This window comes from Vombatus ursinus, unplaced genomic scaffold, assembly GCF_900497805.2.
Source record: "Vombatus ursinus unplaced genomic scaffold, bare-nosed wombat genome assembly UNPS02011591.1, whole genome shotgun sequence".
NCBI classification, from domain to species: Eukaryota; Metazoa; Chordata; class Mammalia; order Diprotodontia; family Vombatidae; genus Vombatus; species Vombatus ursinus.
This window is the reverse complement of record NW_020951369.1, coordinates 3,940,363-3,954,169: the sequence shown is the minus strand read 5'-3', so window position 1 is coordinate 3,954,169 and position 13,807 is coordinate 3,940,363. Positions and strand designations below refer to the sequence as shown.

At 38.5% G+C, this 13,807-nt stretch overlaps 1 protein-coding gene across 1 annotated transcript in view; it reads right to left on the bottom strand.

The window, feature by feature from the left end:
* The window catches only part of UBE3A (ubiquitin protein ligase E3A), a 241,480-nt gene that overhangs the window by 176,529 nt on the left and 51,144 nt on the right, over positions 1-13,807 (bottom strand). The window contains exon 3 of the mRNA XM_027856645.1: positions 4,839-4,941. The gene's annotated coding sequence lies outside the window, so the exon portion shown is untranslated. The remainder of the gene's footprint in view (positions 1-4,838; positions 4,942-13,807) is intronic.

The following is a 13,807-nucleotide window of genomic DNA, read 5'->3' as shown; positions in this document are numbered from 1 at the left end:
TTCTTTCTTTCTTTCTTTCTTTCTTTCTTTCTTTCTTTCTTTCTTTCATTGTGATTAAGTGACTTGGCCAGGATCACAAAGCTATTAAGTGTCTGCAGCTGGGTTTGAACTCAGGTCCTCCTGACTCCAGAACTAGACTTATTTGTAAAATAAAGATCATAGTAGCACCTTCCTCACAGAGTTTCTGTGAGGATGATATGAGATAACACATGTAAAAGCACTTTGGAACTCTTAAAGGACTACATAAATGTTAACTATTGTTGTTGATGTCTCCTGACATCTTGAAGGTACCAGTGGAGCACATAGACTCTCTATTAGTTTATTTCTAGCTCTGACTCTGGGTATGCGGCATCTTATTCATAGCCATGATGCAAGTCCTCGTTGTCCTCTGGATGGTACTGATTTTCAATATTCGAGAGATTATAGTGCCCTATCTCTCACAATCATGTAACAATATTGATTCTGCAGTGATGGTAGCAGGGTGGCAACAGAGGAAGGCAGAGGGTTCAGAATTCATATCTAACATCTCTCCCCCTGCCTCCTCTATCTCTCTCTGTATATAAATTATGCACACACATGTATTTATATATGCTGAGTATGTTTATCTTTATAAAGAGTACAATCTCCAGGCTAGAGTTTTCTTCAGACAAAACCTTTTTGATGACAAATCCTAAAAACTTAAAACCCAAAATACAGTCCGTCTTATATAAAAAGTAATGAGAAAATAGTAGAAACATCAGCCTGGGAGTTGGGAAAATAATTTTATATTTCTTTTGAATCATTCCTTAAGAATGTTTTAGGTATTCTTTGGCAGCTTTTAAATGTTTACTTTTAAATATTGGCATGCAAGTGAATGACCACTCATTGAGGGTGTTGTACTGGAACTAAGTGACCCTTGAGGTCCCTTCAAACTCTGAGATGCTGTGAAGTAGAAAGAAAGGGAATGTTTTTCAAATTCTTCATAAGAAGAAATCCTCATTAAAAAATGGTTGTGAATATTATCTATGTAAGTGATAGCAAAAGTCACAGCATTGGACCTTCTCACAAACATCACGTCTAGTTTTGTTGCAAAAAGGTTGGAAACATCAATATCCAAGGTATATGGACAGTACATCATCACCCATCTCTCCCCCCCCCCCCCCCAGCCTGGTATTTTATTAATTAGTAGAGCGTTAGGGACAGTTAGATGACTCAGTGGATAGAGTGACAGCTCTGTAGTCAGGAAGACCTGAGTTCAAATCTGGCCTCAGACAACTTAATAACTGTGTGACTGACCCTGAGCAAGTCATTTAATCTTGTTTGCCTCAGTTTCCTTCTCTGTAAAATGAGCTGTAGAAAGAAAGGGCAAACCACTTTAGTGTCTTTGCCAAGAAAACCCCAAATGGGATCACAAAAGAGTTGAACACAACTGAACCACAACAACAGAGAGCTAGTATTTTAACAATATGCTTTGGATAATGCACATATGCCCTTGGAAATAGCCTAAAAATCTTAATTGAAAATGCAAGAATAAGGCTACATTCCAGGGCTGTCAAAAATACTGATCTATTAGCTCTGGTTTTGCAGTTGGATTAAAAAAATCAATCCACATCTTGATTTGCATACATGTTTCTATTTTACTAGTACCAACTGGCTTTTTTGGTGTCAGCAATAATAGCAACAGTGATGGCAAATGAAACATCTGATTGTAGGTGTCAGCATGGAGCAAGCAACCATAGTTTTACAGTCACAGACTAAGTCCTAGCTAGTATGGTCATCTTTCCTATGAGCATACATACACACAGCATTTTTATTCCATTCTTTAGAATCTTCACTTATCCCAGTCTGATCTATCTCTAGCACAGCACTTAGACACTTCCATTTATAGGCATCAAATTGACCATCTCATAGGTGGCACACTGGATAGAGCGCCGGACCAGGAGTCAGGAAGAATCATCTGCCTGAATTCAAATCTAGCCTCAGACATCTACTAGCTGTGTGACCTTGGGCAAGTCAATTCACCGTGCTTGCCTCAGGTTCCTTATCTGTCAAATGAGCTAGAGAAGGAAATGGCAAACCACTCCAGTATCTTTATCAAGAAAACCCCCAAAACAAAAACCCCAACACAAAAAGTTGGACAGTACTGGAAAATGACTCAACGACAACATTCATTCATTTCTAGGATGGCTAGGGTTTTTCCACACATTTTTCGAGACTGAATTTCTCATCTGGAATGGCCCATGACAACACCCACCTGATAAGGTAGAGTTTAAAGGTTGTGGAATAGACAAGTCAACTAAGAGGCCGGATGTGCAACAAAACCGAATGGGAAGATGGTAGTAGTAAGATGTTGTTGGCTGGCTGGCTGCCAGACCATCCACAGATAAAGAGTGTTCCCAGAAACCCAGCCTGTTCCAGAGATGAGATGAGAGAGGGGGTGCCTGTGAGCAGCAGTGTTCCTAGGAACTGTTAAGAGCAAGGCAAGAACCTAGCCCCAAGATAATATGGCCGCCCTCCTTAAAATGACTAGTTGTTTCTTTCAAATATATTAAGAGAACTTAAAATGTGTCTAGGTTTTTTTCCCCCCTCAGTCTGTCAGATTCATGATTAAAAGTTCAAAGGAACCTTAGAGCATAACAACTCCAAGCTTCTTCTTATACAAATGAGGGAACTGAGGTCCATAGAGGTCAAGCCGCTTGTCCAAGTTTATATGGGTAATAAATGTCTGAGCCATGAACCCAGGTCCTCTGGCTCTTAATTCACCATGCTTTCATGGTACCAATCCCCATATCTAGCAATTGCCAGTTTTCCCTTTTAAGTGTTTAGATTTCACGTTGTCTTGATACAAGGTCTCCTCTATAGCTTGGCAATATATTGTATGTTATGATTACTTTGTGGGACCTTAGTCCTTAGCCTCCGCTGGAGGTATAAATGGAGGATAACAGACATATGAGAATGAATTGATAATGTATATTTTAAGAGCCCTGGAGCTATTCTAGTTCATTGAAGTAATCACTTTTTTCTTATGATTTTTTTGGAGGGGAGCATAATTTTGGAATTCTGTCCAATACTGACATAGAGAGAAGTAATATGATTTAAGATCTCATTTGGTTTTTCTTCTTAAAAACATGTCACTTTACATTGAAGCATGCCCTGATTTACAAAGGTCTGAATTAACAAAGTAGATAAATTGAGTGATAATTATTTATATTGGGGAAAGATTTCTTGATTTGCAGTAGTTAGAAGCTCTTTATATAGCTCTTTTGTATAGCTTCTCTCTGTATTTATATAGTTTATATAAACTCTGAACATATCCTTCGACCTTGTATTGTACTGAACCTAATTCAAAACCACTTTGTAATCTACCACCTTGCTTTTGGTTTTGTTTGTTTTTTTAAAAATTTATTTAATTTTAATGTTTATATAAACATATGTTTAAAGTTTGCAGAGTGCTTTAAAAACATTATCTCATTTGATCCTCATAGGAAGGTGAAGTAGGGAGGTGCTATTATTAACCCCATTTATAGATGGGGAAACAGAGGTTAAATGACTAGCTCAGGGTTACACAGCTAGTGAGTATCTGAAGCAAGATTTGGACTCAGGTCTTCATGACTTCAAGTCAAATGCTGTATCTACACACACACACACACACATACACACATATTATATGTATATATACATATATGTATATATAGAGCTATATCCACATATACATATCTACATATACATATATACTTACATATAATATACATATACACACACATATAATACCACATAGCTGCCTTTAAAAAACAAATTCCCTTAAATTTATAAGTCAAGACTTGCCTTTAAGGGTCTAAGTGTTATGTCATGGAATAGTAAAGGACCTACTTTATGATTCAACTGACAACTTTTCAGAAACACATCAATTTTCTTTTCAATTTATTGATTTTTTTGTTCTTAAATCTCTTTATTTCTCAATATATCCTTCCTCTCTCCTTCCCCTCCAAAAGTCAACCCTTGCAACAGATAATTTTAAAAAACCCAATAGTTCAGAAAAAGTAACTAACACATCCACCAAGTCCTTTCAGTAGGCTCAGGTCCAGTTGTCCTAATCTATATCTTACCACGGACCCAGATGGCTCAGGAGAAGTGAGGCTGGTGACTTTGCACAGATCTCCCTCATTTAAATCCAATTTACTGGCAAGTCATAACTGGTGTCATGGTCCTCTTCAAAAATGAAGGACAAACAACAACAATAAAACAAGGTACTATTCCTTTCAGTAGTATCTAACAATAGAGAAGACCATCTTTGGGTTTGAGCTCCAATTGTCACCAGTGTTTTTCCTAATGTTATTTCTTCAGAGAGTGAAATATTCATTCCTTCTTATTAGGTAAAAGGTACAGGGGAAAAGACCTAGAATTCACTATCTATTAGCCAAGAGGTCAGAGTTCCTCTCGAGATCAGATGAGAGTAGACTTGTAGACTCAGATGTGTACCAGCCTGGAGACCGAAGTCCAGGTCCTGCTTGGGCAAGAATGGGGTTCATTGGAACTGGGCCGAAAGCAATAGGCTACCTCTCTCCATTAAAGAGGTGGGGAACTATGGGTGTGGAGTATTGCATGTACTATCAGACATGGTCTGTTTTTTTCTTTTAAAATTTTTGTTATGAGAGATTGCTTTCTGGGCATGGGATGGGGATGGGGAAGAAGAGGAAATGAATGTATTATAAAAAATGCATCAATTAAAAAAAAAACAAAATCGAAAGCAAGGTGGTAGATTACAAAGTGGTTTTGAATTAGGTTCAGTACAATACAAGGTCCAAGGACATGTTCAGCTCCCCTCAGTGCAAGGCCCAGACCAATAACTCAACACTTACTTTTATTTGACTGCTTGCCTCAGGGGCCAGATGTCTCCAATCAGCCAACTGACAGCTGCTGATCCTGTTTCTGCAGAGGATTTAGGGTCCTGTTTGCCCAATTCTGTTTGGACACGAAGCAAAAAGTCTGCTTAGATCCACAATGTGTACACATATACTCAGGAGATATCATATTATTGTATGTTCATTTATGCACATGAGAATTTCTATGAAAAATTGTGACAGGGCAAATCCTGAGCCAATTTCAGAATCCATCTCCATAAGTACAAGCAGTGTATGTACAGTGTATGTATTTTTTTAGGATTTCATCAGAAATGGAATTGGGAGCTTTGCTTCTCAATACACCTGTCTCCATCCACATTGCTCCTGAAAGCATCCCCTATCATTTTACTTTCTTTATGACATCTTACTGCTTTGTTTCCTGTAAAGTTTATACATTCATTTGTTAGGGAGGGGCAGTATCCAACTGAGCCATTATATGTCTGAAATATTATTTGTGTTTTTAGTAACTATTAAATCATCATGGAATTTAATGGATTTTTTTTGTTATAGATCCCAAATCAAATTCCTTTCTCTTTCATACCTGGAGTCTGTGTAAATTATTGAGAGTAAAATTTTAATTATCGCTAAACTTAACTTGTGACCACTAGGTGGCACAGTGGATAGAGAACTAGACTTGAAGTCAGGAAGATCTGAGTTCAAATCCTGCCTTAGAAAATTAGTAGCTGTGTGGCCTTGGGCAAGTGGCTGAACCTCTCTTTTCCTCAGTTTTCTCATCTGTAAAATGGGGATGATAATAATAGCATCTACCTCACAGAGTTGTTATGAGGATCAAATGAGATAACATATGTAAAGCACTATATAAATGTTGTTATTAAGATGGGAAAGGCAATAAACCACCAGAGAAGAAATATCAAGAAATTTTTCTGGTAGATATTTGAGAATAAATTAGGGGAGATGTGTATGGAAATTATGGTTTGAATTGCACCAAAAGTGGTGGCCATATTCTAGGCTACAGCTGGTAATTCTGAAATATTGGCACATGGCACAGTAGCTTTAAAATTCTTCACTTTTAACTTCAGATTTAACATGACAAATTTTTTTTTGGTTATTGTCCAGGGTTGGTGAGCTGAGCTGTGTTAGATCCTGGGCAAAAAGCCAAGGATTTCCTCAAACCTCCTGCAGGGTACAGCTATTCCATAATAAAGCACAAGCCTTATCATGTCATGTTGTGACTTTAAAAAAGGTGGTTAGGAAACTCTTGAAAAGATTCACTGCAAATGCAAGGAGCAAAAGGCTTTCATTAGAAAGATTTTGTGGTGAAAAATAGTTGGTAGTAAAAGGAAGCTCCCCCATGCTTAGCATGCAGAAAGTGCTTAATGAATACTCCTGGCTTGATTTAAATGCCCTCCTAATTATCTCCTATTTATCATAGGCTTTTGAGGGATCTACTAAGAGGAAAATATTTTAGCTAAATTTAATTGCTTTTTTGTGCATAAATATATATAAATATATTTTATGTATATATGTATATACATACATATATATGTGTATGTATACACACACATATGTGTATGTATACACATACATATATGTGTATGTATACACACACACACACACACACAATGAAAGGACAGAAGAAAAGAACATTGAAGTTACTGGGCACATAAGTTTTTTTTTCTTTTTTTTGGCTAGGCAATGGGGTTAAGTGACTTGCCCAGAGTCACACAGCTAGTAAGTGTCAAGTGTCTGAGGTCAGATTTGAACTCAGGTCCTCCTGACTCCAGGGCTGGTGCTCTGTGTACTACACTACCTAGCTGCCCCTGGGGACATAAGTTTTGGGAGCTTTAGACAAGCCACCTAGGATGACTAAGCAGCTGAGCATAAAATTTTCTGATCTCCCTTATCTAAATGTCTGACATCATCCAAATGTAAAACTTGGAGAAATGACCTTTTTACTTATGTAAATCTTGCGTCAGAAGCTCTCACATGACCCTAAGGACCCAGATGCACTTACTTCTCAGGCTCATATCACCTACACAGATAATCAGTGCTTGAAACACCTCCTATCCCCAGAGTATTTGTACAAACCCCCCTTGCAAGTACACAGGCTCATAAAGATAAAAGAATGAAGGGTTATTCACAGGTGACTAGAAGCCACGTTTATCATCAAAAGAAAATAACAATATCCACCAGTGAGCAACATCTCTCAGAAACTGATACAACCTCATTCAGTTACCACTCACTTTACCCAATCATTCATGGGGAAAGCTTCTAGCAGGTGAAGCCTTTGGTATTTCTCATCAGTACCTGGGGCTCTTTTCATTTCTGGAAAAATACCTGTGGGGCTTCCTAACTTTTCTCTGACTGCAAATGGCACTGGTCTTCTTCCATTGTGTTTGTATTCCCTTCTACATTTTTCCAGCATTCTTTCCCACTCTTGGCCTGAGGTTAGGTTGCCATGAACAAAGCTTTCTTTCTCCCAGACACAGGGGAATTTCCCAGAGTTCCCTTGTCTTGGTTAGGGACTAAATTGTACACATCTTTTTTTGTGCTGGTAAATGTATGTACCCAGAGCACTTTTTTAAAGTTTAATCCTCATTATTAACATTTTCTCCATAGCCTTCTTAACTCTAGACAATCACCAAAACAATAAATCAGGCCTAGATTTGTAGCATTTGCTGATTTCTGATGTATAAATGCTCACATTGAAGATGTAGTCATCAGCTATCTTGAGCAGGGCTCAAGTAGGTGCTGTCATGCCCCTACATTTGATCCAAAGATACAGCTTTTGTTGTTTAGCAGTTTGAGTTGTGTCTGACTCTTTGTGATTCCATTTGGGGTTTTCTTGGCAAAGATACTGGAGTGATTTGCCATTTCCTTTTCCGGCTCATTTTATAGATGAGAAAACAGAGGCAAACAGGCCTCTATTAAGTGACTTGCCCAGGGTCACACAGCTAGTAATGGTCTGAGGCTGGGTTTCAAGTCTTCCTGACTCCAGGCCTGGCACTCTGTCCACTGTACCATCTAGTTGCCACCTAATAACAGCTAGCATTTACATAAAACTTTACAAATATTATCTTATTTAATCCAAACTACAGCTCTTTTAAGATAGGTACTCTTATTATCACCTCTGTTTTTCAGAGGAGCAAACTGAGGCTGAAAAGTTAAATGATTTTTCCACAGCGCCGCTCAGCTAATAAGCATCTGAGGAAGGAACTGAACTCCCATCTTTCTGACTCCAAGGCCCACTACTCTATCCACTATACTACTTAGCTATAGCTCTTGTAGCTGTCCAGCCCTGGGATAGGTTCCACGAGAACTTGTATGATTCCAAGCAAAGGTTTAATTCCATCTCACCAGCATTATTGTCAGGGTGCGGTGACCTCAGATACAAGCAGAATTTGCCAAAGGCACAAATTTCACAGACTTGTGAAACAGGTTTATCCTTCCTCAGCCTTTGGTTTGAATTCTGTTCAAGACTCCAGATCACTTATAGGACAACCACATGCATAAGACTTTCTCTCGGGATACGAGCCATTCAGGGGAACACAAACCTAGGCACATAGAAAAAGCCACCTAGATAACCAGGCTCCCCAGAATAGCACCACAAAGTGCACTGCTCTCCACTAGAGCAGATTACTTTGCTGGCTTTCTAGATGTCTTTCTCAAAAAAAGATAAGGAGTAGTGTAAGGAACACTGTCTCAGAAGTCTATACCAGGGGTGGTAAACCTGCCGCTTCAAGGCCACCTGTGGCCCTCTAGGGCCTCAAGTACAGCCCTTTGACTGAATTCACACTTCTTGGAACAAATCCCCTTAATAAAAGGATTTGTTTTGTAAAACTTGGACTCAGTCAAAAGGCCACATCCAAGGACCTAGAAGGCCACGGATAGCCTCGAAGGCAGCAGTTCCCCACCCGTGGCTAGACGATAGCTGCTTTTATGTGCTCCTATAAGCAGCATCAGACTGAGAGAGAGATTGAATGGTGTAGTTAGGGCTCTTGGTAACAGATCCCATCTCTCAACTGTCCTGTGTTTCTGAATTCTGGAGAGTAACCTCAGGTATCCCACAGTTTCTTAAAATTCAAATGTAAACTAAACTTGAATGTCCTTGTATTATAACAGTGATACTTTGTCTAACTGTTATATGCCACTGTGAATCAGGAAATAATGAAGGTCCGTGTGTAGAAAAATAGGGATCATAAAGTCCATGCACTAAACCTCCTCCTCTTTTCTCCTGGGAGGGCCTCTCAGGTCTTTACTCAGAGGCTCTTTACTCTTATTTTATTCTTAAAGGAAGGAAACCAGTATTTATTAAACACCTACAAAAAATGCTAACCATTTACAAATATTATTTCATTTAATCCTTAAAACAACCCTGGGAGGTAGTTACTAATCCCTATTTTACAATTGGGGAAACAATGGTTTGTTTTGTTTTTTTTTTCCTTGCCCAGGGTCGCACAACTACCAAGTGTCCAAGGCTGCATTAGCATTCTGTAATGCAGTCGATAAAATACAAGTCTGGAGTCAGGAAGAATCATCTTCCTGAGTTCAAATTTGGCCTCAGACACTTAATAGTGTGACCCTGAGCCAATCATTTAACCCTGTTTGCCTCAGTTTCCTCATCTGCAAAATGAACTGGAAAAGCCAAGAAAACACCAAATGGGGGCAGCCAGAGGGCACAGTGGATAGATAGAGGACTGGTCCTGGAGTCAAATTCGGCCTCAGATACTTATTATCTATGTGACCCTGGGCAAGTCACTTAACTCTGATTGCCAAGAAAGAAAGGAAGCAAGAAAGAAAGGAAGAAAGAAAGGAAGAAAGAAAGAAAGAAAGAAAGAAAGAAAGAAAGAAAGGAAGGAAGGAAGGAAGGAAGGAAGGAAGGAAGGAAGGAAGAAAGAAAAAGTTACAAAGAGTCAGATCTGACTGAAATGACTGAACAACTTTCTGATTCTGGATCCAGCACCCTCTCCACCATGACACTTAGCAGCCTCTTAACAGAATCTTAGAGTTGGAGTTCCAACCCCTCATGTTAGAAGTGAGGAAGCTAAGGTCCAGAGAGGTTATGTAAATTGTTGAAGGTCTCCCAGTTAGTTGGTGGCAAATCTAGGAGAAGATCTCAGGCCTCATGACTATTAACCTAGCACAAGATAGCCAACCATAACAAACTTCATCTCATCTTAATTTTAGAAAATTTAGTTCTCTGGTTTCTGAGCTTACAAAAGAGTAGAAATAACCATAAGGGTTGGAGGAAAAAGTAAGACTGGGCAATGGGAAATGTGGAGAGTGCCCCTTGAGATAAACACTGGGATACAGATAAACAATAAGGGAAAAAATGTCAGCTGACTGCTTAACATTGCCAGTAGAGACAGATAACACCCACACAAAACCTAAGAAGCCTGGGGCCATTTAGTTTTGAGAGCAATAGTGCTACATATCTCTACAGCTCCTGAGGCCATTACTTCATTACAGTGGGAATAATTACAGAATCTGAAGGCTTAAAGCTGAAAGGCACCTTAAAGGTCATTTATTCGAATCTAAGTGGCTCAGTGGATAAAATGCTGGCCCTGGAGTCAGGAAGACCTGAGTTCAAAACTGGCCTTGGACACTTATTAGCTGCGTGACCATGGGCAAATGATTTAACCTTGTTTGCCTCAGTTTTCTCATCTGTCAAATAAGCTGGAGAAGGAAATGGAAAACTATTTTAGTATCTTTGCCAAGAAAACCCCTTATGAGGGTTAGGAAGAGTTGGACAAGATTGCAGGACCGCTACCACCACCACCACCACCACCACCACCACTAACAACAACCTTACTCACTTTATTGATGAGAAAACTGAGGCTTGGAAAAGTTAAAAGGTCATACAGCAAGTGTGAGTAGCAAGATTGATAGTAACAAAGAAAATTCACATTCACACAGTGACTTAAGATTTGAAAAGTATTTTATATTCATTCAATTATTTATGTATGTATGCTTTACATTTAGATTTTATTTGAACCACACCCAAATCCCCTGACTCCAAATTCAATGTTCTTTCAGCTATAGTCTTTCTGCTTTGCTTAAGCAAAAGGGAGTCATTCTGAAATGTTTCCTTTTGATTCCAGAATTTAAAATTATGCCACAGGTGGCAGAAGCGTATGACTCACTGGTGATTCTGGGGAGGCAGTGGGCTGTTATTAATACTGACTTTATCCAGACACTGTCAGGAAGTGGGAAGGAGCTCTCTAGAACACTCTGTCCCACAGAAATATGACTAGACTTTTAAGGGAGTTGCTCATATATACCTCTTCCACCGATGTCTGGGGTAACTCTAGAGAGCAGTCTTTGAATGTGAATTACTGCTTACAGCTGGAAAAGACCTAAGAGGATAAATCTAGTCCAACTACTCTTTTTACAGCTGAGGAAACTGAGGCCAAGGGATGCGAAGCACCTTGCCAAAGTTCACACAGCTTATCCTCATTAACAGAGTCAGAATTTGAACCCAGGTTTTCTGACTCTCAATTTAGCATTCTTTCCTATTACACTATTCCTGTGTAAGAAACTAAGAAATTTCAGTTAATTTAGTTTGGTTTCTCAATTGACATCTGCATACAGAAAACAGATGGTGCTTGTTAGATATAATTGAACCTGCTACATATTATTACTCATCTTTGGGAAGACTTTTTCTACATGCTAAAGTAAAAGTAAAATCATTCTTTTATGTCATATTTTCTCATATGTTACATGTTTTCACTCCCCCCCCCCTCACCCTGCAGTTCGGAAGAGATAAGGGTTTTTTTTTCCTGTGTATACTTTTCCCCCAAATTGCCTATAATTCCCAGAAGCAGCAGAATTCCTGAACCTCTGAAAGGTTTGGCAAGAGTAATTGATGATTAATTTTTTAAAAGTTACATTATCAGAAACATTTTTTTTTAAAAATTCAAATTTATTTTTAATTCCAAATTTTCTTCCTCCTTCCTCCCCCACCCATTAAGAAGGAAAGAAAAACAAAACCCATCATATATATGTATAATTGTGCAAAACAAATTTCAACTTTGGCCATGTCCAAAAAAAAAGAAAGAAAGAAAGAGGAAGACAGAGAAGAAAATATGCTTCAATTTGCACTGTGTGGAGGTGGATAGCACATTTCATTTGCAATTGTGGTTGGACACTGTTGATCACAGTTACTAAGTTTCTCAGAGTTTATTGTCTTTATAATATTGTTATTGTATAAGTTGTTCTCTCCTGGTTCTGCTAATTTCATTTTGCATCACTTTGTACAAGTCCTACCAGGTCTTTTTGAAACAGTCCTCTTCATCATTTCTTATGGCACAATAGTCTCCCATCACATTCATATACTACAACTTGTTTAGCCATTCCCCAATTGATGGGGATCCTCTCAATTTCCAATTCTTTGCCACCACCAAAAGAGCTGTGAAGTGTATTCTTTTTAAAATGAGTAGAGACCACTCAATTTAGAAAAATTTCTAAAATAAATTTCTTAAAATAAATTCAGATTTGGTGCTTAAAGAGATAAAAACCCTTAGTTATCTTGCAAAATGCAGGTATTCAGAATGACTGAAGGTCCCAGTGAGCTGAAGTTTTATTGTAGTATTTTGGAGGCAAGTTTTTGCATCTATTGATGTAATGTCAGTATGCACTCAAACATCCTTTCCCTAAAGCTCTCCACTCATACAGCCACTACCGAAATTCATGCTGTCATCACTGCTCAGCTATATTATTGCAATTCTAATTCTTCTCCTGTGTCAACTCTCTCCCCACTCAAATCTATCCTCCACTCAACTACAAAAATGATTTTCCTGTAGTGCAGGTGTAGTAATCTTAATCCTCTCTCCTCTACTCAATAAACTGCTGTGGCTTCCTTTTACCAGTAGTATCAAATATAAAAATCCTCAGGCATTAAAAGCTCTTTACAACTCGACTCCTTTCTTCCTTTCCAGTCTTTTTATACTTAACCCCTGCTATATATTCTTACCATTCAACTACACTGGCCAACTTGTTGGTCCTTGATTCCCTCCTCCTTGCCTTTGCCTTGGCTGTTGTTGTTTGTCCTTCCTTTCTGAAGAGGACCATGACATCAGGAAGATGATGCCATGACTTGCAAGTGAATTGGATTTCAGTGAGGGAGTGCCATGCAAAGTCATAGCCTCACTTTCTCCTCTGGAGTCATCTGGGTCCAGTGGACCCAGACAAAATGCAGACAACTGGAGATGGCCCCCCACCTTGGCTGTACTCATGCCTGGAATATTCTCCTTTCTGACCTCTGCCTCTTGGCTTCCCTGGGTTTCTTCAAAACTCAGCTCAACAGCATGGTTTCAGAAAAACCTGAGAAGACTTATATGAACTGATGCAAAGTAAAGTAAGCAGAACTGGGAGAACATTATACACAGTCATAGCAATATTGTAATGATCAACTGTGAAAGACTTGGCTACTCCGCTCAAGACAATGATCTATGATAATATCAAAGGACCCATGATGAAAAATGCTGTTCACCTCCAGAGAGAGAACTGATGAACTGAGTGGATATTGAAGCATACTTTAAAAAAAAAAAACTTTTTTATTTTTTCTTGTTTGTATGTGTTTGTGTGGGGGGAGGAGATATGTGTTTTCTTTTGCAACATTTGCTAATATGCAAATATGTTTTGCATGACTTCATATGTATAATTGATATCCATTGATTGCCTTCTCAATGGGCAGGAAGCAGGGAGAGAATTTGGAACTCAAAGTTAAAAAATGTTAAAAAATTTTACATGTAATTGGGAAACATTTTATTATATATATGTATGTATGCATATATGGATATTATGTGTATATATGCATGTGTATATGTATGTGTATGTATATGTATATATGTGTGTATTATGTATGTATATATCTATATCTATATCTATATCTATCTCTATATGAACAGTTCAAATCCCAACCCTTGCAGGAGGCTTTTCCCAGTCTTCTCCCAACCCCCATTCCT